A 25,788-nucleotide genomic window follows, 5' to 3' on the forward strand; every position below is an offset into this window, starting at 1 on the left:
AAATAAACATTTAAAATTGTTTTTTACAGAAGTCATTACATTGCCTTTTTTCCTTCTTTTTGCTTTCGCTTTCTACCCAACCCAAAGACTCCATTGCCCATATTCCAAAAATCCAGCTGTCTGTTTTGTCGGTCTTCCACAGCCTTCCTCTTGCTTAGTTTGGGGACCAAAATGTCCTTACTCAGCCGCCTTCTCACGCCAAACAGGATTTTCATCGTTTAAGAAATTTCAACGGAAAAATATGGGAGCTCCAAAGATCAATCGTCTACGAAAAACAATTTGTTTGTTTATGCGGCCATTTTGTCTTAAGACGAAAGTGAAAAAAAAATTAACAAAAAAACAACACTGGATAAGCAGATCAGGAGAGGCTTCGGGCTATTTCCTCGGACACCGTAAGACCGGGCAGGATGAAACGTGAAGGGAAAACATGCCAGATGTACACGGCACAGATACAACTTTCCTCCCCATGCTGAGTTGGTTATTTCTATTTTATTTATCTTCGGACGCTAAAGCCCTCCAACACTCTGTGGAGCTGGAAAATAGAGTCACACGCAAAGTGATCAAGAATGCCATTTGCACCCCACTAGTCCTGATCCCGCGACCCCACGGGGCTCACTCCGCTCGGCTTCTCATCCTGGACTTTGCTCTGGGCTGAGATCACTATCGCAAACGTGTCAGAGAAGAATGCTGTCTGGGTGGCTGGGAGCCTGATTGGATTTTCTCCCATTCCGTCCTTCCATTTAACCACGATTTTAATTGCCCGCCCTCTCCCCTCCCCACTGCAAGATGTCTGGCACTCAACGTCTGGCATGAAATCTTATGGATCTACACTTTCCGCGGGGCCTCTGACAGCAGGTCTCAACTTGACTCGCCATCCCTGGGAACACGGAGTCTCAATTTGTTTGTTTCCGAGGACAAGAAGAGTTGTAGCTCTGGGTGCTGGAAAGAGGCGTCTTTGCATCTGATTAGATTTTTCTACAGAGAAGATGAGTTCGTCTGTCACGGATGATTTTTTTAAAAAGTATTTTTATTGTATTATTTGTTATAAAAGAACGTTCCGCATACGCCCACCTTTCCATTGCTCTGTCGCTTTCAAATTATTATCGGCCTCGAGAATATCTACCGGCAGAAGCCTGCGCCTAGTGCCCTAAAACGTTAGCAGCAGAAGAAAGTGGGGGATCGTGTCCTCTGTTGGTTGTGGTGTCTTCATTCACTCCACCACACCTGATTTTACATCCTGGGGAAACTGAGGCCAGAAAAGAGAAGTGGTTCGCTCAAGGTGAGAGCTGCTTCATGACCATGTTGGAATCCCTGAACCTGAGCCAGGATGTCTGATCCTTGGCGCCATTGACGTGGTCTTCAGGACTTCCTACTAATCAATTTTATTTTTTTTCCTTTAGTCATCGTTTTCTGTCACAGCTATCTAGACTTAAACAAATGGGGCCCTAACATGTACTACTGTTTGGACTCAAGCGTATTATTAATATCCGATTGTTTCGCAAAATCTTATAAAATGGTTTTCTCGCTCTTCCTATTTTAAGTCGTATCGTATGCTTTTGTTGATTTTTAAATTGGAGGATGCTACCATTTTTAACCGCTTTGAATGAATTGTGAGTCATATGCTGGACACTGATTGTAAAAGGAAGGAAAAAGGCATAGATGGATAGATGGATGGATGGTATGGATGACCAGATGACTAGGTAAACACCTATATTTATACACTCACACTTGGTATTCTAATCATAAATAATTTATCTTTTTGCACAGAGATCAGTTCATCGATGCTGCGCACGCGTATCCCTCTGAACCCCGTTCGAACAGACCTGCCTTCCCCTGTCTAGAGTGCTTGGTCCAGGACCCGGTACCCAATAGATGCCGAAAATGTTTGCAGAACACAAATCAGCATCTCCACCATCGGGCAGACTCGACGTTCCAGCAAAACTGAGCCTCAAGATTCAATAGAACTCTTAACAGTTTAACCAGCCCTGGCCTTGAATCCGGGGCTTCCCGCCTTCAGATGGGGCACCCTCCTTGCTTCTCCTTTGGAGGGACCTTACACTCAGCTGCGAAGCAAGGACAGGCCAATCTCTTTCCCACCAGGTCCATCTCAACGCCTCGTTCCCCCTCTCCATGCGTATGTATTTATTTATTGTTTTCTCTCTTCTCCCTGTCCCTCTCTCTGATGTGTTTACTTGCAGCAGCCAGAAAGACCACCTTATACCCGCTCTCTCCTCGGTTCAGTGTACCTCTCTACTCCAATAAACCGTTTGCAATTCCATCTGGCGAGCGTTTGCTCCGAAGACATTTCCCTGTCAATCTCTCCCGCCACATTAAAAATCTGTCATTACGATTGCATCGCCGCCTGGCTCCTGAGATTTCTGACTGCTTTATTGCCCCTCATTTTTTTCTCTTCCCTGCTACAGCCGAGAAGCAGAAATAAAGGTTTGTTGTTGAAACATGGCCGGGAGGAAAGTAGGAGGCACACATCTGTCAAGGTATTACCTTTCTTCAACCAGGGATTAAGGTGTTTTACGGCACTCGCTACTGAGCATCACACTGAATAAATTTTCTCAGTAGAACATAAAAATGAACTCATACATTTGGAACCAAGTTTCCTTCTTTTGAGCCAACCCAGATCGTTATGAGGTGGCACCAGCATGCAGGGGGTACAGAGATTCCGGAAGTTTCCACCACCCACCCCACCTCCCGCCAAAGCTGCATTATTTAAATGCCGGTTGAGGCAAGGGGAGGCATCTGGATTAGGGAAGATACTGTTTGTGAAAGCCCAGCTTTCCTCGCCTTATGGGAGAGGATGGAAAGTTCCAGAAGGGACCTGACCCCGGGATCCCCTCGTTCAGGCCTGATAAAGCCTGGCTCTTCCTTCCAGAGGCCAATCAACTCGCTTTCCTTGGGGAGTGCCCCTACGTCCCTCCCTCCCTCCTCACTACCTGCTCTGTAGGAACGCATGTGACGACTGTCGGGCCCACGTCTGATTCGCCCACTGGTCTGTGAGCTTCTCCGGGGCAGGGGCACGTCCTCCATCTTGCTGCCATGTGCTTAAGGGACTTCTCAGTGTCTGCCGGGAGGCATGCAACTCTAACGCGTCTTCAGATTCTCCTTTTGTGTTCTGAGGTTTGCACGTTGAAGAGCCCATCCAAGGGCCCCAGCAACCTGCTTCAGAGAGCTACATTGATATTGTCACTTCCTACGTGAGAAATGGGGGCAGAAAGAGGGCTGAGTATCTTGCCAGAAGTCAGACAGCTACAGTGACGGGTCTGGGGTTGAGTCTAGCAGGCTGTGCTCTTAAGCACTGTGCTAGTCTGTGGAGGGCGGGCAGCACAAGGAGGGACAGGGAGAGGGCGGGCTTTGGAACACTCTTCTGGCACAACACAACCTCGGGCGGAGCTGTGGTGCCCGGGAGCACTAGAGTATCCTGGTGTCCTCTGTCCCTGTATTCCGTCACAGCCCCACCCGAAGTCACAGTGGACTGTGGCTCTGGTTTGGTGTTCCAGGCTTGGGATTCCTCTTACCTCCTACCATGTGTCACCAAATACACACACACACACACACACAGACACACACACACACACACACACACTTTGTTCTCCCTACAAACTTAGCTCTCTGGTTGTGATGTCACCTCACCGGGAATTGTTCTCTCTCTCTCTCTGTCTGTCTCTCTCTCTCTCTCACAGGGCAACCTCCCTTTCATCCTTCAAAACCATGCCCCTCTGGGCCATCTCCATTTACCCTTCCAGAAGCATTAGAAACCCTCTAAGGACTCCCACAGGCCTTCTTCACTGCTCTGTAATGCACTCACCGACTTTTATTATACACCACTGGTTTGTACACCAGCCACTCCAGTAAGGATCAGAGACACCAGGCGCTGAACACTTTCTATGTACACACTGAGCCCTCAGTAACCTTGCAATGACCCTAAAAGACAGCCTGACCCTAAAATGCGGTTTTACCCTCTCTCCCCAAATGGAGGGAAGTCCTGCTCTTTGCCACGACAACTGCCTTCCCTTTGATTCTCTCAACGACCCAATGGTGTTTCCGAGCAGAAGCCGGGAGGTGGGTTCCAGGTGGCTTCAAAGCAAGGCTCAAGGATCTGGGGGTCGCCCGGGACTCAGGGCTAGTGAGAGGTGAATGTGAAAGCTGGTGCCGGCTTCCATGGTTTCCAAGAGTGACCCTGGAGCCACTCACCCCAACAGCCCCCCGTTCTCTGTGAGCTCACGGCAGAGCCCATAGCCTCTGAATCTTCCAGATCTACCTCCAAGGTCAGGCTTGCTTTTCCTGGACTGCCCTTGCTGGTTGCTGAGGGACAGACACCAAGCCCCACGGCCTGCGGTCTCCAGGCCCTCCCTCTTCCCACTGCAAGGACCCACCTGCCCCGATGTCCACAGACATTGGAGTCACCCCAGGCTGCTCGGGGTTGATCCCAGGGCCCATCACGTTCCTGCCCACCCACTCGGTATTTTTGTCAAGACCCATGATTTGGTGATTCCCATGACTGGTGGACTCTGTTTCTTGTGACCCAGCCAACAAATGAAGACCCTTAAAAACGGGAAGAGTCAAGTACTCCCCAGGAGAAACCCTCAGCAGAGGCAGTGGGAAGGAGGGTGGCGGAACAGAGCTCCCTGAGTCTGCTGCAGACCCCCAGCCCTCTCCCCAAGAATCCTCTCACTGCTGTTCTCTGTGGGGACGGTAAGGAGGGACCCTGCTGCCCTCTGAAGAACAGTGCAATTCTAGAGCCTTCCTTCGTTTCCCTTGGCCCACTTGCACCTGGGGAGCCACACTTTGGGGGGGGCCCTGCTTTCGAAAAACAAAATCAATGATTTAAACCTTATAAAAAATAAAATTGGAAGAGAGACATGGGATAAAATGGGGAAAAGTGCATTTTCTCATCTTGTCGTGGGAAAGCCTCATTTCTGAGGGAGACATAACGTGAACAACTTACAAAGGAAACGTTTGATAAACCTGAGAAAGCCTGATTTTAATATCTGCATACCAACAACCGCAAAATAGGAGAGACTGTTTGTAATGTACAAAGGATACAGACAGGCAACTGACATAAGGGACAATGCAAACTGTTCCGTGACATCACATTCTTATTCTCACCAACAGGTCAAGCAATTTAAATTAAAATTTCAATGAGATCAGCTCACCTATCAGAATTGTCATAGAGTTTAAAAGTATTGGCAAGGGTATGTGGAATAAACACTGGCGTACGAGGGCTTAAATGTGCCCAAACTTTCTAAAGGGTGATGCAGCGATATCCGATCGAAATTAAAAGTACATAGAGCTTTGGTCTTGATTCTGCAGACATTTTCACACCTTCTTGCAAAATACCCAAAAGCAAGTTTACTGAAGCTTCAGTTTTATCGGGGAGAAGTCTGCAACCACCTGAATGTTCATCTAAACAGGAGTCACTAACTATTGGGGCACCTGCGTGGCTCAGTCAGTTAAGCATCCAACTTCCTCTCAGGTCACGATCTCGCAGTCCGTGAGTTTGAGCCCCTCCTTCGGGCTCTGTGCTGACAGCTCAGAGCCTGAAGCCTGCTTCGGATTCTGTGCCTCCCTCTCTCTCTGTTCCTCCCCTGCTCACACTCAGTTTCTCTCTCTCTCTCTCTCTCTCTCTCTCAAAAACAAATAAAGATTAAAATTTTTTTTCAATCAGTAAAAAAACAAAAAATAGAATAAATGAACAGGAGTTACTCACTACTATAATAATCCATCCACTCAGAAGAGAACTACACAGTCATGAAAAAAATGAGGTCATTATCTACACAGCGATGCAGAATGGTCCACAAATGGCTAATTACATAACAAAGTAGGGGGTGTGCCCACATACCACACAAAGGGACAAACACACTCTTGGTAACGCATAGTCTATTTCTGGGAGGATGAATGCAATTCACAGTGATCACCCCTGATGCAAAAGAGAATTTTCCTTGTATACCCATTCTACATAGTTTTTGACTTTTTTTTTTTTACCACGTACGTTCTTTGTATTAATTTAATAAATTATGAGTTAATTTTACTTTGAGTGCTCTACTAAATCCCAGCGGCCGTTCCCAGGCAATGGCAATGTGGAATGCCGATGGAATCCACAGAGTGGATGTACCATTCCATGGCCAAACCACAGGCTTGTAAGAAATGGGGTGTCCCAGCCTGGTTCACAGAGGCTGGGGACACAATTCAGGACTCACCCTCCTTGGCTGCGCTAACCCTGGACTAAGGGGTACACACATTGCTTCCGGTAGCTCAGGCACTGAGCAAAGCACCCCCCCCCCCCGCCCCAGTCCCCTTTTGCTGCCCATTCGGGGTGATTTCTGATCATAAATTGGGGCCAGATGGCAGAACCGTTGTAATTCACCTTGGCTGACCCCTGAATGAAGGATCTTGCAGAAAACTTAAAAAGCGTTGGTAAATAAACGTTTGTCACTGATCAGTCTTGTCTTAGGCCACCACAGTATAAAGGTCCAAACATCACCTGCTGCCCAACTGGACACTGGTCAAAGACTCACCCCCCCTCCCCCCCGCTGCCCTGTGCATTCGCTCACTTCCTGACACTGTTGAAGCTAGCATTCATACATAAGATAACACCCAGGGTGCTGAGAGCAGACTCAGGTCACATGGGATTCAGCTCACTTTCTGTAGGAATTTATTTATTTTTTTATTTTTTTAACATTTATTTATTTTTGAGACAGAGAGAGACAGAGTGCGTGCAGGGGAGGGGCAGAGAGAGAGGGAGACACAGAATCCGAAACAGGCTCCAGGCTCTGAGCCGCCAGCCCAGAGCCCGATGCGGGGCTCGAACTCACGGACCGCGAGATCGTGACCTGAGCCGAAGTCGGATGCCCGACCGACTGAGCCACCCAGGCGCCCCTGTAGGAATTTAAAAAAGGAAAAAGGAAGAGCTGGCAAACCTTGAGAGACAACTAGGCACTCGGCACTGTGGTAGGCGGACGCTTTTGTCGGATTAAGTCATATGTTAGCCCAATGACACCTCTACGTGGTAAGTATCATCATGCCCATCCTACAGATGCTGACACTGAGGCCCCGTTGGGAAATTGGTGGAGAAGACTGGATGTTGGTTTCTTGGGCCCTGTGGACCAGACCTCATATTATATCCACTTGTTCAACCCAGCCAGCGAAGGGGGTGAGTTGGCCTGCCCCAGAATGCCTGTCGCCTCTCCCCTGGACATCCCTGCAGCCTGGGAGTGAGGTCGTTTCTCTGTACTCTGGCTGTCTCACCTGTAACGTGGAACTTACCCCACTACGCTCTTGAGAAAATCAAATGAGACATATCTTAAAAGTACCCAGCAAATGCTCAATAAACCCCCCCCCCCCCGCTATTATTATAATCCATCTGCCCAAGATGTTCTGCTTTTGGCTTCAGTTCCCAATTGGAATTCGCACGTGCAGAGACAGGGACCCTCAATTAAGTTCCCCTTTCTTCCTGCCCCTCCCAATTTTTAAAGTCTGTTTTGTTTTTGCAATTTTTTTTTTTTTTTCCCCTTGTGACCACTTCATAAAACTGGTGTTGGAGTCCAAAACGCTGCCGACTTGAGAACATTCACCTGAAATCCCCACAGGGATGTGCGATGTGATTTATAGGCGCATTTCCTGCAGCTCAACAGTATCACGTTCACATTTCGGCCTCGGCAGCCTTCATCACCCTGCCAAACTGTGGAGTTTTACCGTGCATCAAATAAACTATGGTTATAAATCACCCCCAGATGTCAGCCTAATTATTTCAAATGAGTGGGAACCTGTTGGATGGGACACTTTGGACACACACTCGTCGAATGTTCCTGAAGGCCAGCTTCCTCCCATCCCGAGAGCCCCGGCAGCTGGCGCGGAAGGCCTGGCTCTCTGCACCCACCCCAGGGACCTCCAGGCTCTCCTGTCCTCTTCCTCCTAGAAAGTCCCCACCAAGGCTGGATTCCAGGAAGTGGGCCTTACAAGCAGGTCCTTGGCTCCTTTCTGCGGAAAAGCAACCTGCTGTTCGTGATTTTCCACAGCAAGCATTGATAAACAAACGTGGCAAATATCAAGGCTAGCTGTTGACCCACGAGAGAAGGCAGAGCTCTCTCCTCGGTCCACAGAGGACAAGGAGTGAAGGAGGGTCTCAGGGGTGGGGGGTTGGGCAGACTCAGCATTCACAAACCAGACCCATAAGGTCTCCCTCTGGTCACCTCTTAGCAAGCCTGTGGAGGAAGACGAACATGAGCCTTGATCTTTGCATCTTAAATGGAGACAGAATTTTCTAGAAAATCCAACCAGAAGGAGTGCTTAGCTTCCGTGGCTCCCACCACACCCCCACAAAAACAGCCGGGGCTGATAGCGTTTTCCTCCGTCCGTCTGTGCCAAGTACCTCTCTGCATCAGGGGCCACGATGGGTGCTCCCACCTGCCTCTTCTGTCTCTGTCCTCATGTTGGTTGTGTGGAGAAGGGCTTTTCCCTGTGAACACTGGGAGACCCAGGATCGGGCCGCTGGTGCCCCAGGCGGCCTGGGTCAAGGTCCGTGCGCCCCACTGCTTCTCCCTGGTAAGGACCTGTGAGTGGGCTTCCTCCACAAAATCCCTTGCTCAGCCTAATATTTTAAACGGTGCACTTTCCCATCAAGGCCTCTCTCAAAGAGTACCTACAGGATGACTGATGTTTAATTTTTTTTTATGTTTATTTATTTTTGAGACAGAGAGAGACAGAGCATGAACAGGGGAGGGGCAGAGAGAGAGGGAGACACAGAATCTGAAACGGGCACCAGGCTCTGAGCTGTCAGCACAGAGCCCGACGCGGGGCTCGAACTCGCTGACTGCAAGATCATGACCTGGGCTGAAGTCGGACGCTCAACCGACTGAGCCACCCAGGCTCCCCATGACTGATGTTTAAACGGGCAAGTTGAGGGGTGCCTGGGTGGCTCAGTCAGTTGAACATCTGGCTTCGGCTCAGGTCATGATCTCACGGCTCGTGGGTTCGAGCCCCGCGTCGGGCTCTGTGCTGACAGCTCAGAGCCCGGAGCCTGTTTCGGATTCTGTGTCTGCCTCTGTCTCTGCCCCGCCCCCACTTGGGCTCTGTCTCCCCCCCCAAAAAAATAAATAAACATTAAAAAAATTTTTAAAAAAAGAACAAAAAAACAGGCACGTTTTGCAAAATGGCACCGTGACGGTGTTCTCCACTATCATGGGAGAAACCTTAGCTTCATGGCAGTGGCAGCTGGTGAGAGGCCTCTGTCCTGCTCCCAGACCCCTGTGGACTCCTGCTCGACCTCGGCCTCGCTGACGTCCTGCCCCCAGCCACGAGCAGATGCGGGTGGCTGCCCGGGAGACACCTCCCCAGACTCTCGGGTGGGTGTTTAACCCGTTGACACCATGGCTTGTGGGTTGCTCTACCTAAGCTTCCTCCAAGGGGGAACATTCTATCTAGCGCCAGTCCACAGACCCTAACGGACCGCAAGCCGGGAGCTCTAACAACATAGGATGCGACCGAGTCCAAGTGTTCCTTTGAGGGGCGTAGAATAGTCAAGGTGTCCAGGAGGGCGGCTGAGGAGACAGGTAGCGATGGGGACGTTGTTTTCCTACGGTCTGTGGCTCAGAGGTGTTTATTAGTTCCCATCACTTCTACCACGTTAAAAAAAAAAAAAAAGTCAAAATCAAAGATAAATGCACATGGGTAAGTGGAAGAGGAAAAGTCGTGTGAGAGGCCGAACGTTATAAAAGGAGAGAAGGAAACGACTCAGGGGCTCCAGGGCTGTGTGCCCGCTCGTCGGCCCCGGGGAGGTGACTGCTGACCCGCAGCGTCACGGGGGAGCTCAGATGTGGGAACAAGGTGTGAGCGTTACTAACCTTCAGGGTGGTGGGAAGGTGTGAGGGGTTCCTACAAAGGTGTGATCAAAACACTGCAGAATGTGAAGGGGAGACCTTGAGAAGGAAGGAGAGGAGAGAGGCCCTACCAGGTTCTCAGGCAAGGCCCTGGGGCACACGCCCACTCAGCCCCAGGCAGGGGAGGGGACACTAAGGACACCGAGGTCAGCCAGAGACCTGGAGAGTTCAGTCAGAGACCCCCAGAGTCCAGGCAGAGACCCCCAGAACTCTGGCAGAGACCCCCAGAGTCCAGTCACAGACCCCCAGAACTCAGAGACCCCCAGAACTCAGTCAGAGACCCCCGGAGTCCAGTCAGAGACCCCCAGAACTCAGGCAGAGAGCCCTAGAGTCCAGTCACAGACCCCCAGAACTCAGAGACCCCCAGAGTCTAGTCAGAGACCCCCAGAACTCAGGCAGAAACCCCCAGAGTCCAGTCACAGACCCCAAGAACTCAGAGACCCCCAGAGTCTAGTCAGAGACCCCCAGAGTTCAGCCAAAGACCCCCAGAGTTAATCCAGAGACCCCAGAACGCAGTCAGAAACCCTCAGAGCTCAGTCAGAAACCCCCGGAGTTGAGTCAGAAACCCCTAGATTTCAACCAGAGATCCCCAGAGTTTAGTCTGTGCCTTTCGTAGCATAAGGAAGAATCTACTTTTTTTGAGGAACCACAAGAAATATCTCAGGGTTTGGTTACCCAGCTTCAAATGGCACACCATGACTGCCACTCCCATTCTGAGAAAACTTCCAGAAGTATCCTTCCATAACCTAAACTTCAAATTGAGGTTAAAGTTCAAAATGGTCCATTAGTGAAGTTGAACACCGAGTGACAGATCACCTTCGGGTTCCTCACTTACTTCGGATACCTCAATGAGTGTGTCTTTGGAGGAAAGAGCATTAGTTTTGAGGTCAGAAGGTTCTGGGGCAAATCTGAGTTCTGTAACTTGCAAGCTCCGTGAACCTGGGCAAATCGAAATCTGTGCAGAAGTGGGGAAAGTAAAACTTGGCTCAGGGGGGTATTATGAGCCTGCAGAAACCCTTGTGTAAACCCTCAACCGATACGAATCTCTTCCTCCCTAAATATCAAAGTTCCGACACTGGATGCAGGAAAGTGGGAGAAGGGAGGAAGGAAGGAGGGAGAGAAGGAAGGAGGGAAGGAAGGAAGGAAGGGAGGAAGGGAGGGAGGGAGGGAGGAAGGAAGGAAGGAAGGAAGGAAGGGAGGAAGGGAGGAAGGAGGAAAACTTAAATATGTTTGCCTAGAGGCAACTGGGTGGCTCAGTCGGTTACGCGTCCAACCTCAGCACAAGTCATGATCTCACAGTCCATGGGTTCAAGCTGTGCTGACAGCTCAGAGCCTGGAGCCTGCTTCAGATTCTGTGTCTCCCTCTCGCTCTGCCCCTCCCCTACTCCCACTCTGTCTCTCTCTCTCTCTCTCTCTCTCAAAAATAAACTTTATTTAATTAAAAAAATTTTTTACTCTTTTTTTACACTTATTTATTTTTGAGAGACAGAGTGAGACAGAGCATGAGCCAGGGAGGGGCAGAGAGAGAGGGAGACACAGAATCCGAACCAGGATGCGTGTGGGGTGTGTGTCATCCCACTGGACGGTGTGGATGGAGCAGCTCTGAGCTGTCAGCACAGAGCCCGACGCAGGACTCGAACCCATGAGCAGTGACATCATGACCTGAGCCAAAGTTGGACACTTAACTGACTGAGCCACCCAGGTGCCCCTCAAAAATAAACATTTAAATACATACATACATACATACATTTGGTTAGCATCTAAACTCCTACATTTTTTTTTCAAATTTTCCAGAATATCTTCCTGAAAGAATATTAGCTTTAGGTAAATCCAAATTATTTTAGGGGCACCTGGGTGGCTCATTCAGTTGAGCATCTGACTCTAGATTTCAGCTCGGGTCATGATCTCATGGTTCGTGAGTTTGAGCCCTGAGTTGGGCTCCACTCTGAGTGTGGAGTCTGCTTCAGATTTTCTCTTGCCCTCTGCCCGTCTCGCCCAGTCTCTCTTTCTGAAAGAAAAATTCCAAATATTTTAAAGTTGAATTTGTGGGGTTATTTCTGTACAAACTCTCTCCTAAATAAATACAAATGATTTTGCCCCCATTTCGAAAGTCTAACTAATCCAGGGTCAGCTAACTAACAAATCACCTTCCTGACCAAACAAAAATATCAGGGCTTCCGTTTCCACTTGGAGACCAGAAAGAATAACAGCCCAGTGAGGATCATGTTCAGAGACAGCCCCGGTCTAAACAACCTCAGGAGAAGTCCCAGACGGAAGAGCCTTCCTCTGACATGAGGATTACAGGAGAGGATAAGCTAGTAATTAGGACACTTAGAGAAGGTGTAACACCATGTTTCTGGAATCGTCTGCTGTAGACATCCGCTATGCAGTGGGGGGCAGCACGGGAGATCCCAAGCAGTGGTCCAGGAGGAACCACCGCCTCGAACTGGGCCTGGCTCTCTCCTCTCGTGCTCTTAGAACCCACCGGAGCTCTGGATTGCATGGGCGAAGCCCCGCAAAGTTCCTCAGGGCCACCCCTGTGGTCTACCCTGGACAAACCGCAGCCAGCAGGAAGAGTGTGTGGAAATGTGCGGAAGCAGGAAACAGCCGCTGTGCCCCATGGGTTCTGGGCCTGCCCTGGTCCAGACACCACGGTCCCCGTCTCCCGAGCGCCAGGCCAGCCCCCCTCCCACCAGCACCCTGAGTTGGGTCCTCTATTTTCCCAATTTCACTGATTTAAGATCACGGGACTCAACAGAGTGACTCGCCCCAAATGACAGGTCTGTCCCCCCTCACCCCACCAGGTACAGACACCTGCCTAGTACACGTGCTTGAGACTCAGGTGCTGAAGTGAGACCCCCAAACATCCATCATGTGGTAGCAAAATTCAGAAAGAACTTGTCAGTCACTAGCAGCCGCTGGCCTCTCTGACAGGACCCCCAGCCTGTCACCATGGGGCCCCTGCCCAGGCCTGCCCTGAGTGTGGGGAGCTGACACGTGTGAACTCAAGGCAGGGACCAGGCCTAGTTCTTCGGCGTCCTGGCCCTGGCCTGGCACGGAACAGAGCACTGAGGTCCTAAAATATATTGAATTGACTTCCGAGCAAAAAGAAGGTCTGTCTGCTGCCGGGCAGGTCTGGATGAGTTTTCCCACGTTATCGGAGATTCCTGGTTCCTTCCCTTCTTGGCTGGTGAACTTGGGCCAGTCGGCTAGCCTCTCTCCTTCTCTTTTAGAGCAAAAGAAGCGTTGTTTCCCTTAGGTAAGTTTTCCAACATCGTCTTGGCTAAGCCTTCCAAGGACACTTTGAACAGTTCTGGGCCTCGGTGTTTCTGGCCGACCTCCCGAGATGAGACTGAAATCTTTGGGGGCGTCCCTTGACGTGGGGGTGACGTTCAGCCAGCGTCCGCAAAGCCAGCTTCTGGCCAGAGCCAGGCTCGGAGGATGAGAAGCCAGCATCCCCAGCCTCCAGGAGATGCCCCCGCACCAGCTAGTCTGAACCCCTTCTTTCCCATCACAGGCCACAGGATGGGCTTGCCTACTAGTCCATGCAGCTCATATTTCTTGAGCAGCTACTTGTCCCAACCACGCAGGTGGACACGCAGTTCCATGTGCCTGGGGGGGTGGAGAGGGCAGGCTGCTGAGTGTGCAGTCCTCCCGGCGCCACAGGGCCCTTGCCCATGCAAAGAGGGTACCTGGACCTTCAGGAGGCAGAGGGCCCTCTTACAGTGTTGACACACTGTTTAGTTAAAGACTCCGACCCTTCCCAAGTCCTAGAATTTCAACCACGCTCATAACCACGCGTGGGATTGACCATGTGAGCTGTTGCTTTGCGGGCTGGTTTGAGGCGGAGGGAGGAGTGAGCGGTTTCACTGGATGAAGAATAAACGTGAGGCCGGAGTGGCCTGGAAGGGCACCGGTGAAGCAAGAATCCTGACACGGACTGGCTTCAGAGGCTTGTCTGTTACCAGGCCAGGGTTCCTGACCTTGGCTCTGCTGACACTGGGGGCTAGACGGCTCGCGGCTGTGGGGCTGTCCTGGGCCCTGGAGGGAGCTCACCAGCATCCCGGCCTCCACCCACTAGGTGCCAATAGCAGCCCTCCCCCAGCCGTGGCCACGAAAAAGTCTCCAGGCATCGTCGAAAGCCTCCTAGGGACAAAATCATCCCGGGCCAAGAACACTGACTGCTGCAGGCGAATGGCTGCAAGCATGGAGGGACAGTAGGTGGTGACCAGAAGGACCTGGACGGGCAAGGCTTCTGGAGAAGCCGTCGGGGACCCAACGCATACTTCCAAACTCCAATGCCTGGCACGCAGTGGGCCCTCAGTGACCGGTGCTTTGGGAAGGAGGGTGGCTCCAAGATACTCAGAGGCTCGAAGTGTCAACACAATTGGCACTGAACAGGGCCGGGATCTTGTCAGGCCACCGTCCCCTGGGCTGGAGGCCATGGTGGGCACCACCTCGGAGGCCAGGTCATGCTGGGTGGCTGTTTATCTCTGGACCCAGGGCTGCCTGCTGGGCGTATTAGAGGCCATGAAATAATGATGAGGCCTAGGAGGGGTAATTAAAAGCCACAGTGACATTGATCTGCTGAGATTTCCGAGAGAGCCCAGGGCACACGGGGCGACTCTCCATCTTACCTCATGCAGGCCCAGCCTGATTGGCCCCCTGGGCATTGCTGGGGCCGAGGAACCTCACCTGTGGCCGAGAGACTCCCAGGGCAGCAACCAGGCTGGCCTCAGAGGCTGTGCAAAACAGGAGCCTGGGCCTGGAGGGGGAGGTAGGGGCGGGTGTGGGGGGGAGGGGGGCCCAGCTGCTGTGCTCAGCCCAGGAAAGGTAGGAGCCAGCGACTGCGTTCAAGAACAGGTGCCCGTTCTGCAAGATCTCAGAGGTCAAGCTTCTCCCCTCCAGGCCCCGGGACACACCAGGTGGAGAATCTGAGAGGCTCTGGGGCCGCACTGCCTCTCTTGGTTCAAGGCACATCCATTTTTGCACTATGCACCTCCAGTGCGACCAGAAAGGTTTTGATCTAGATGCTGCACGTTAAGCCAACAGTTATTTCCTGCAGTCTACCCCGGGCAGGGAACTGTGCACACTTTAAACAGATACGAACATCTAATATTTGCCTATACTCCTGTTTGCAAAGCTGGACACTTCGAGCCGAAGAATAATTGTTTGCTTGCTGCTATCGCTATGTATCAGTGACTTGCTCATCTGCTGTTGTTTCCGCTTTAGAAGTTTATTTTTGGGGATTTATTTTGAAACGGCGAGAGCAGGGGAGGGGCGGGGGGGGGGGGGGGCGGGGAGGGAGAGAATCCCAAGCAGGCTCCGCGCTGTTCTGAGCCGGGGTTCGTTCTCAAGAACCAAGAGATCGTGACCTGAGCCCAAATCAAGAGTCGGAGGCTTAACCGACTGAGCCACCCCGGCGACCCTGCTGTTTTCGTTTTAAAACTGACCTAGTGAGTGGAGTAAATGTGAGCCCAGAGCGAGACAGCCCTGAGGCCTTGCCTTAGTTTTACCACTTGCTAACCCTCTGCTCTTGGGCAAAACTCTTCAAGACACTTGTTGGTACGTGGAGGTAAAAGAAGTCGACATCACTGTGGAAAAGGAGTGAACGAGATCATGTTTGTGCTGTCGCGAATGCTCAGGTTCGAACACTCGTTGCTACGCGTTCAAGTCCTTCTGTGCCTGGGATCCTGACGTCCTCAAGGCCCGGGGATGTGGCTGCAGGTGGCCGTCTTTACAGCTGAGACGGCAAATCCTTTCTGAGCTGGGGTTCCACGGGGGGACTCCACGTTCACCCCGTCTCGGGGAGGGCTACAGGGTGCTCACTCCGCAGGAAGCTTGGCTTCCCGTGGCTGCAGGGAGACCAGCAAGAGTCAGAGCCCTGCTCCAAAGCCCTGGGATCGCCTTCCTTCCTACCCGCCCGTGAACGTGAACTGGCATGCCTTGCCGCTGGTTACGTAATCACCGCCTTGGTATTCCTCTGCGCAAACCCGGCCTGTTTCTTTTTGGCTCTTTGCCGTGGCCACGTGGCCAGGGGGATGGGAGCCGCACCCCTGCTCTTCACACTGTAAAGGAAGTAGCAACCCTATCAGATAGGAGGAAGAGGTGTTCTTGGGGCTTTGACAAAATAGCCTCTCTCCCACACGTGTGCAGACCTGTGGTAAGATCACTGGTCTAAATATGGAGAGACTCTTACTCCTTTCTGGTAAGCGGCCTTGAGTCGGGCAAAAGATTCTTCCGGATTTTAGCGAGGATGCTCCGAATCAAAGTCTTCGAAAAAGCACCGTGTCCTTGTGATGCCTGCCTCCCTCCACCCTCCATATTTGTAACAAGGGTGGTAGGTGAGCCTTGACGACAGACAGACAGCTCTGCATGGGTTGGGACCCATCTGGAAACTTCTCCAATTTAAGCGCAAGACGCTGATCGGAGACAGGCTTGGAGAAACGCACGCCCATTTACTGAATGTCCAGGGTACACGCACCTATCTACTCAGTTAATAGAGGTTTGATCTGGTTGTTTCTAGATTCTTCCGGGTTATGACAATCATAGGCACTGTGTGTGGAACATTTACTGAGCATCAGACCCTGTGCTGGGCGTCTGTTGTGTCCAAGCTGCCTCTCCGGGAGGAGGTCAGGGTGAGTCCCCGTACCTACTGAGGCTGGGTGATGTGGCCATGAGAATAACATCAGGACCTGGCCAGGCTGACAGCAGTCTGCCCTCCACAGCTCTGTTAGAGAAACTTCTCTGTTCTGCACGCGTGTTCTACCTGAAAATGGCATCTAGTTTATAAAGTGAAACTGTTGCCATATGTGCTGTCTGTCACCTGGAAAAAAAGAAATAGTTTCTCTGGCCTCCTAGCCTTTCCTGGCCCATAACGTTATAGCCACAATTCCAAAAACTCATTTTCATTATTTATCTGGAGGCAAAATCTCACCTGAACTGACAGAGCGAATGGAAAGCTGTTTCTAGTCTTTTCTCTCCCCTCCCCACCCGCATCGCAAGACTATCCATACATTTTGCTGCAGAGATATTAACGCATTCTATCACGAGGTGCTGTCCCAGTGTCCTGTGGGGGGTGTTACATAGGGTACAACTACGAGATATGTTAACTTCCCCAAATGTGCCAATTTTTGATTTCTGAAATACATCTGGCCTCAAGGCCCTTTTCAATAAAGGGATCGTGAGCCCGGAGGTCAAATGTCGTATTGCCACCTCGGGGCTCTGTCCTGCCTGCGGGGCTGGGTGGTCGCAGGTGTGGGCGTGTGAGATCAGATCAACCTCGACCCCGATTCTGGTTTATGCAGCTGCCTGTGGCATCCTCAGAACGTGCGGCTCATGGGAGCCTCGGTTTCCCCAGTTTCAAGAGGAGTGGGCAAAAACACACCTCCGCAGCAGTGTCGTCGTGAGGCTAATATGGGCTCACGTGTGTGAGGATTCCAGGCTCCGGGGCTATTCTGGCACCGTAAGGCCATCCATGTTCCCTCCCGTGCTTTGTAACGGCTTCCAGATCTGATGCCAAGATGTGGCAAACCGTTCACTTTGACGTTCGCTGACCTCGACTTGGAATAGGATGTGGCCCCTGGGAGCCTGGGCTGAGGGAGAGGGCGGGTTACAGCGCACTTAGACCTGCAGAGGCCCTGGCAATCAGCAGGAGCCACAAAGACCTTTCTAGTATTAATTAGCTGTCCCCAGCCTAGTGCTGCCAGGGCTCTCAGCCTCCGGGGGAGCACTCAGGGATGCTGTGCTCGCAGAGGAGCTCAGCCCTGACCAGGAGAGCTGAGTAAATAGGGCAGAGTTGGGCTCCCCAGGAGCCACGGGTGATGATGCAAAGCTCTCCCTGCGCTCAGGTGCAAGACAGGCTCTGGGTGGATGGACCGGGGACGGTGACAAGGGAGCCCTCCCAGCTCAGTCTCCCGCTGCTGCTCCCACGCATGATGGCCCCTCCCCGCTCTGGTCCCTCTTCACCCCTGCTCCGTCTCTGTTGTTTCTTGCTTTTTCCTTCTGGGTAATTTCTCTGCCCCCACGATTCGGTCCCTCTTGGTCTCTCTCTGGGTGTGTTGTCTCACACCCAAGGGCACTTAGCTGCCCCCACGCACAGGCTTGGTGGACAGGATGACAAAGGTCCCATTCTCTTCCGCTGGGCCCAGGGTTCTCTCCAAAAAGAAGATTCATGGAAAGCAGGACGGCTTGTGTTTTCTGGGTGAATTTTCTACTTCATTTCAGACATAGGTATTCATTCAACAGATATTTACTGAGCACCTACTACTCACCAGGCACTGTTTTTTTTTGGTTTTGTTTTGTTTTGTTTTGTTTTTAATCTCAGGGATACAATAGTGAATAAAAGACAAAGTCCTTGCTCTACGGGTCTGCTGGGGCGGGGTGGGGGGAGGTAGCAGAGAAATAAAGAAGTAAAAACTGGTATGAAGAAAAATAAACGTGGATAACGGCACAGACAATGCTGGTGGCAGGAGAGAATGATCAGGGGGTCTCTGCCAAGGGACTGAAGTCATCTGAGCCAAGTGACAGAGAAAAGCATGTCATTAACTGGGGTGAGGCAGAGAGAGCAGAAAGTTCAGTGACCCTGAGGCAGAAGCCTGCCCGGCATATTTAAGGAATATGAAGGACGATGCAAGGGAGGCAATGATAAAATATAGGGCCCGAGAAGCACAATATCTTTTCACCCAATCTTTGCAAACTTTCTTCTAGACGGAGATCACGAACCTCATTTTGCAAATGAGGAAATCTTGGATCAGAAAACTTTAAAAAGTTTGCCCAGTGTCACAGAAACTAAGTTACAAAGCCGGATCCTAGCTCAAGCCTCCGAAGCACAAATCGCTTTCCACAATACCTTTACAGAGCCGGAGGATTGAGGGTCAACTTCTAAGCCCCAGCCTCCCGCTAGCACCTTATCTATTAAGAGTTTGTAGGGACTCAGCAACTGTCCCTTGCAACAGGTGACCATCGTGAAAATCCAGGCCCCTTCTACTCAGAGGAGGCAGAGAGCATAAGGATAGGTTGAAATCTGACACCAAAAATAGTAGGTGTCAATGAGGGAAACTGAGGCTTGGAGACGTCAAGCACCTTGTCCAGGGCCCTTTTCCATTAGCTGTGTTGCATGTTTCTAGACTTCAGTGTAAAGGAAGATGTAAAAGCCAGAGCAGTCCAGAAGAAAATGTGGTTTTGTTTTCCTAGCCGTTGAAACGTTCCTGTTCTTGGATTGATTGGATTTCTGAGAAATCAACAATACCATTTAACTGACAAAGACCATTTCCCACCAAGAAAAAAAAAAAAAAAAAAAAGGTATTTTAACCTCCCACCTGATTCTTTTTTTTCTTTAAGAGTAAAACGTGATTTTGAAAGAGTAATTACATATATTTATATCACAGGAGTGGGAGGCAAGACGTGTCACTGAATCACCTGCTTCCTACAACTCCTCAATCAGTCCAGACACACGTGTGAGATGCACCTAAGTTTGATATCCATGCGGTGGGACCATTGCCTCGACTGGATTGTCACTTGGGGTGGGTGGGGATGGCGAGAGAGAAGAGCTTCCTGCCTAACTCTTCGTCCTGACTCATGACGACCTGCTCTAGGAACTCAGCGGGGGAAACATTCACTCACCAATTCATCCTTTCTTTCCCTCTCTCCCTGCCTTCCTCATTGTGCAAACTGGGTACCTATACTGGGTTCCGTGCCCCATGCTAATCTAAGAATCCTAAAACCAAAAAGACACAGTCCCTGATCTTTTTTTTTTTTTTTTTTTTTTTTTAAATAAGTTGATTTGTGAGACACAGACTTGCATTCCCTCCCTGGAGATACGTTCTAGCTACGCACCTACAGCTAATGTTACCCGAGTTCAGCCCGCAGCAAGGGTCCAGCCCAAGGTAGTGCGGAAGGAGCCCAAGGCTGCCTATACTGTGAAGACTGGCGTGGAAAAGGGGGTCTGGCTTGTCCGGGAGCTCTGGCCCTATCCTGGGCCAGAAGGGTGCAGCCTCAGTCTGAGGGTCCGGGCGGGTCAGAGCAGGACAGAGGGGCCGGATGACGTCCATGGGAGCAGGCAGTGTTTCTCAGAGTGGATGCATGAAAGGATACACATGATATCTCTACATGGAAATATTGATTATTTGAGACTCTGAAACCCCGACTGAGTCACATCCTCTGGTAGGAAACCCCCTACCCCAGTCCCTTTCTGGAGCACAGCCAAATCACTGGAAACAGACGAGGGGCCCCAGCACGGTAGTAGCATTTCCAGGATTTAGGTTCTGATCAGGTGTGCCCCAAATGGGCTTTAAAATCGTATTCTGACTCTTGGGGCTTTCTGAGGCCTTAAAAACCAAATGTTCCCAGAGGTGGGGTTGCTACCGAGGGTTATGGACTGCAGAAGTACATTGCTGTGGGGAGACCGGGCGAATGGGCGCGTTCTAGTCCCCAGTGTCCAATTAGATACAAGGCTTTGGGAAAATTGTACAACCTTTATGAGCCCGTCTTCTCATCTGTGAATAAAGCACTATTACCCACGCCACGCCATCTAAGTGTTCTAAAAAGTGAGTTCATGGATTACGAACGCTCTGTAGTCTACCCTCCATATTATAAATATGAAAAAGTAGCATTATCTTAGGAACAGATTGATATGATCATGCCTAATATATGTGCCTTAGTATAGAAAATAAATAGATCTCTATATGCACTATTGTATGTGCTGATATATTCGATTTGACTTAAAGTGGGTCTGGAAGTATTATTTGAACTCTCATAGCTTTCTGATGGCCCTAGAACCAAATTAGTCAATGGCTATGATTGCCACGGGGAAAGATAATTTCGGGAATGATACGAATTGCAATATCAGTGCGTACCAGCTTGTTAATGAAACTTCAAAGTTGAAACCAAAGCAGCAGTCTGTAGATGGCTCCAGAGAAAAAGTCCCGTGTTTCCGCACATCTCCTTTCGGTCCTTAATGAATGCGTAACCTTCCCGCGCTTGAACTTGGGCACCATGGCCAGTAGTCAATTTTCACTTTAGTTCACGTATTTTTTTTCTCCTCCTTTTAATCCTGAAAATCTGTAGCCATGTCATCACCTCCTTCTTAATTATACCATATTCTTTACATCTGTCCTGCGAAATAACTCTAATTGAAATAGCACCGGCATGAATTTTTGTAATGTTCCCCCCAAGACATCCCGAAAGTGACTCACGAGAAAACAGACTGAAGTCACAGCTGGAGGCACGTCAAGGATCATTTCCATTTTTACATGATTAATTTGAATTTAATATCTTAAATCAAAACCTGATTAATTTAAATAAAATTTTGATGGTGCCCTGCTTCTAATATACATTGCAGTAATTAGATTCGGCTTAATGTGATTTTTTTTTTACATAATTAAAAAAAAGGGGGAAGTCAAGTGTAACAATGCAATGTTGATACAAATCTGTCTAAATATATATAGGGGACTGAGGGTTTGGACATTACTCAGGTGAAGCGAGGACGGTTAATGAAGAGGGACATTAGTGTGCTGAGCATAGATACGATTAGTCCTTGTTTATCCCGTCCTTTAGTAAAGCCACTGATTATAAAATTAAAAGGAGAGAAATTTTTCATCCTTTAAAAAAAAAAAAAAAATTTTAAGTAGGCTTCAAGCCCAGCATGGAGCCCAACATGGGGCTTGAACTCACAACCCTCAGATCAAGACCTGAGCTGAGACCAAGGGTTGGAAGTTCAACTGGCTGAGCCACACAGGCGCCCAAAATTTTTCTTCTTAATAAATTAAAATTACAGTGGGACACAGCACCAAGAAATAAATAAATCATGGAGCATATGAATCTGACAAATTCCAAGGTTCATTTCCCCACTGCTAGACGTTGAGGGAACACTTCCTATGTCCCTAAAGGGGGGCAGACTCCGAAGCTACGGGCGGGACAGGACGGACGGATGTGTGCACAGCCCCAGGCAAAGAAGGTGCCATGTGACTGCTTCCAGCCCCAAGCTTTGGGAACATGGCCCCTGGAACATCCTCTGAGGACCTGGCTTTGCATGACCTGCCCCTCTTGGGAGTCTGGAGGGTGTTCCAAGCTTTTCATGAAAACCAGACTTGCGTTCACCCCAATTCCAACTGGCCTGGGTTCGCATACCATGGAGGCCCCTAGAAGTAAATAAATGGCCATATCCAAACATTGTGACAGAGCGATCACTGTCTAGAGAGATCTAGTTCGTACCTGGAAGGAAGCAATCAGATGAAAAAATCCTATGCAAGGTTTCTGAAAAATGTGTTTTCTATGCTCATTCTTTCCCCTAATTGGCTAAGTGATCCTAGGCCAGTCACTTCTCTTCTCAGACCAGAGTGTCCCCAGCTATGCAAACAATATGGACAAGGTCTGGGCAAGAGTGAGGGGCTCTAGCCAGCTTTCAGGATGCTTGCCTTGAGCAGATGGGCCTCTGAGACCCTCTGTGAGCCAAGGGACTGGGACAGATGCTCTGTGTCCTCCGCCATGTCAGTGCCCCACGGCTGAAGTCAAATGCCACTGTTCTAGTGAATTCCAGGACCTTTCTCCTCTAAGATGTTTATGGACTGTGTGACGCCCAGATCCTGGGATGGCAAAGGAGGCACAGGCTTGAGGGCAGAGAAGGCAGGCTGAGAATCGGGTGGCTCAGTTTACCTGTGATTTACTAAATTTTACTTCGGGAGCCTTTGGAATATGCCTGAGGGAAAACTTAGACAACACTGCCTATGTGTTACACAGAAGAAAGGCCGCTTGTAGTGATAAAAATTGCTATTGTTGTCCAAATTTGAATTTAAAATTCCCTTTGAATTCATCGATGATCTTTCCTAGGGATCTGCTATGTGTGCAGCACTCCTGTGCATAGGGTCGTGAAAACCCCGTTCTCCCTGATTTAGAAACTGCAAAACAGTGCTCTCTGCCTGTAACATGCCTCCCACCATAAAGATTTATGACACCACTTCCCTTTCTCCTTTTCTCCTCCCTCCCTCCTTTCTTGCTTCCTCCCATTCATTCCTTCTTGTAGCCATGCAGTTCCAAAAGCGATCCACCCCGAAGTTTCTTCCAGACAACCTCTTCTCCACGGGGCTTCAGAGAAGAGAGGCATCACCGTGGGATGGGCATGGGTCTGAGGGCAAGGGGGCAGGGACGAGGAGGAAACAGGACATACAGAGACTCGTGACAAAATGTCTGCCCAGTTTTCAGCGGCCAAGGTTAACACGTAGCTTCATGGCAATCACTTAACTGTTCCTCCGAGGTCTTGATTTTGCACTTTTGTTGTGACTTTTCGCTGTGATTACGGTCTTTGGGAATTGTTTAATGTTTATTTACTTTTGAGAAGGAGGAGGAGGAGAGAGAGGGAGAGAGAGAGAGGGAGAGCGGGGGAGGACAGAGAGAGAGGGAGATACAGAATCAGAAGCAAGCTCCAGGCTCCGAGCTGTCAGCACAGAGCCCGACGCGGGGATCAAACCTACACACGGAAAGATCATGGCCTGAGCCAAAGTCGGACGCTCAACTGACTGAGCCACCCAGGTGCTCCTGTTTGGGAATTATCTGGAGCACAGCTGTGCCTCACGTCACAAAAAGAAGGAAAACCTGGACTTGAGACTGTATCTTCAAGTCCTCATGTATGTAAAGGGAAGTCCATTCAGTCATTGACCTCAAGCCAAACCAAACTGAACACACTTGAAAGCCACTGTCAGACTTCCCGACAGCTTCCCTGTGGATTCTGTATTATCGAGTTACAGTAGCTGTCTACACTACTACCGATGATGATTATAATTATGATGGCTGTGTCCACATCCTGGATACCTACGTATGTAACACACTGTGCTCGTGATTTTTTGTACATTATCCCTAATCCCTTGGCATCTCTGTACAACGTATTGGTCCAGCCATTTTATAGACTTGAAAACTGAGGCCCAAAGAAACCAAAAAAATATATATATATATATTTGGACCCCAGAAATCAGGATTCAAATCAACCCTGTTGACCCGTCGTTGTTCAGCTGGACCATGCTACTCTGTCGATCCCAGTGTGCAGATAACCGACCGGTCCCTCAAAGATCCTGGGCTGTACGGACCCCCTGACTTTGTGGTTTATCCAGCTTGTGCCTCACTAACCAACCCATCTTCTGATGGTTCCAGTTGACAGAAAGGAAAGAACTTAAATAAGAATTTCAAGGAAATCACTGATTTATTATTCATCACAAAGGGTCTAACACAATGCCTTTTTCATCTGACAGCCAGGACTTCTGATGACAATCAACAATTTAATTTCTTTCTAAATTTAGATTTTTTTTTTCTTTTTCTTCATCAAACACCAAAGCCGGCTAAAAATAGCTGAGCGTTGAATGTTAGAGGGGAGAATTGTACCGATTACAGGTTGTTGTTTTTTTTTTTTTTAATGTCAAAGTTAAAGTCAAAACAAAATTAATCAGGAGGGGTTATCTATAATGAATCACAATTCAGCTAAGGAAGAAGGAGTGGGGGAGATATCTCTGCCAGCAGCTGAAGGAATGTTCTTTCAAAGAGCTACATTAGACTGTGGGCTCCCAGAGAAAGATTGTGGATCTTCCGTATTCAGCAGCATGAATCAAAACTCTTCGGCTCTGGTCTAACTTTCTTTATTACGACAAGGCAGCAGGGGTTGGGGTTTGTATGGGCTGTGATTTAAATAGTTAATTGAAAGGAAGCCATGGTGAGCTGTGTCTGGCTATAATATTACTGGGACAATCTTATCTGAGTTTACAGAGTTATTTCCAATTTGTAAATGCTGTATGCATTTCTTCTAGATAAAACACTCAAAAGCCCCAGACCTGAGTAAAGCAACCTTGCTGTTCTAGAGACTTCTCCACCTGCCCCCTTCTGTCTCTGCACCTCCCTCTGCTCTCTCTAGTGCCCTCCCCTCCTTCCCTTTCCTGTCTCTGCTAGGAAGTCATGCCATTACCCAAAGCCTCAACCTGAGGCAAACAAACTTAGTCATAGTATCGTAGGATGAAGTGGAGACTTGTGCCTAAGCCCCAGTGGACAGAGAAAGCAGAGGGTCAGAGAGGGCCACTGACACATCAAGACCTTACGGTGATTGTAACATTGTTGGGGACAGAATCCAGCCTCTGCCCCTCCTAAGTTCCGTGTCCTTGGGTGGTTTGGAGGCCGCCAGAGGGGTAGACTTTTTATGGGATCCAATATGAGGTGGTGAAATGAGATGACGTGTGTGACCATCGAAACCATCCACCCTACACAGTCCACTGACTACATTATTGTGACTACTTCTCCGGGGAATCTTTGCCCAGGAAGAAAAAAATAAACTCATGGTGCACTCTAGGAACTTTCTGGAAAAGCCGGGCGGAAAAACATCGAACGATCCTGCTCTTTGAAGAGAGCATCGCGTGATAGTTTGCTCCCCAAGACTCCACATCTTCATCAGGAGATGTCTGCCAATCCTAAGCTATACCTGAACCCTTTCCTTCTCCAGTCCTACTCAAGGCAGCACGTGGGAAGATCTACTTGACGCGAGACTCCAAAGCCCCATACATATCTTGACAGCTACCCCGCTCCCTTCACCCACGCTAGCCACCCCTGGGACTGTGTCAAGGGAGTGCTCTCGGTACGAATGAACTCAGCGACATCAGACCAACAGGTTGTGTTTGGGGAGCCGGCATCCAGGGCCAGTAGGATGCCACGTGCTCTGTGCTTGCTGCAGACACAGCAAAGGGTCTGGATAATGTGAGCCCCCCGGAAGGCTAGATGTATTAGCCTCTCTGACCCTCTGTCTTCTCTGTCCAGCGACGCTCAGGGACAAGTCTCCACTCGGTCAGAAAACGGTTACTCTAGGAGTTTCAACACCATCCCACCGAGCTTCTGATGAAGAAACAAACTCCGGTGGCTACTGTCTTGTGGG

The sequence above is a fragment of the Neofelis nebulosa genome, chromosome 7, assembly GCF_028018385.1.
Source record: "Neofelis nebulosa isolate mNeoNeb1 chromosome 7, mNeoNeb1.pri, whole genome shotgun sequence".
In the NCBI taxonomy this organism is placed as follows: Eukaryota; Metazoa; Chordata; class Mammalia; order Carnivora; family Felidae; genus Neofelis; species Neofelis nebulosa.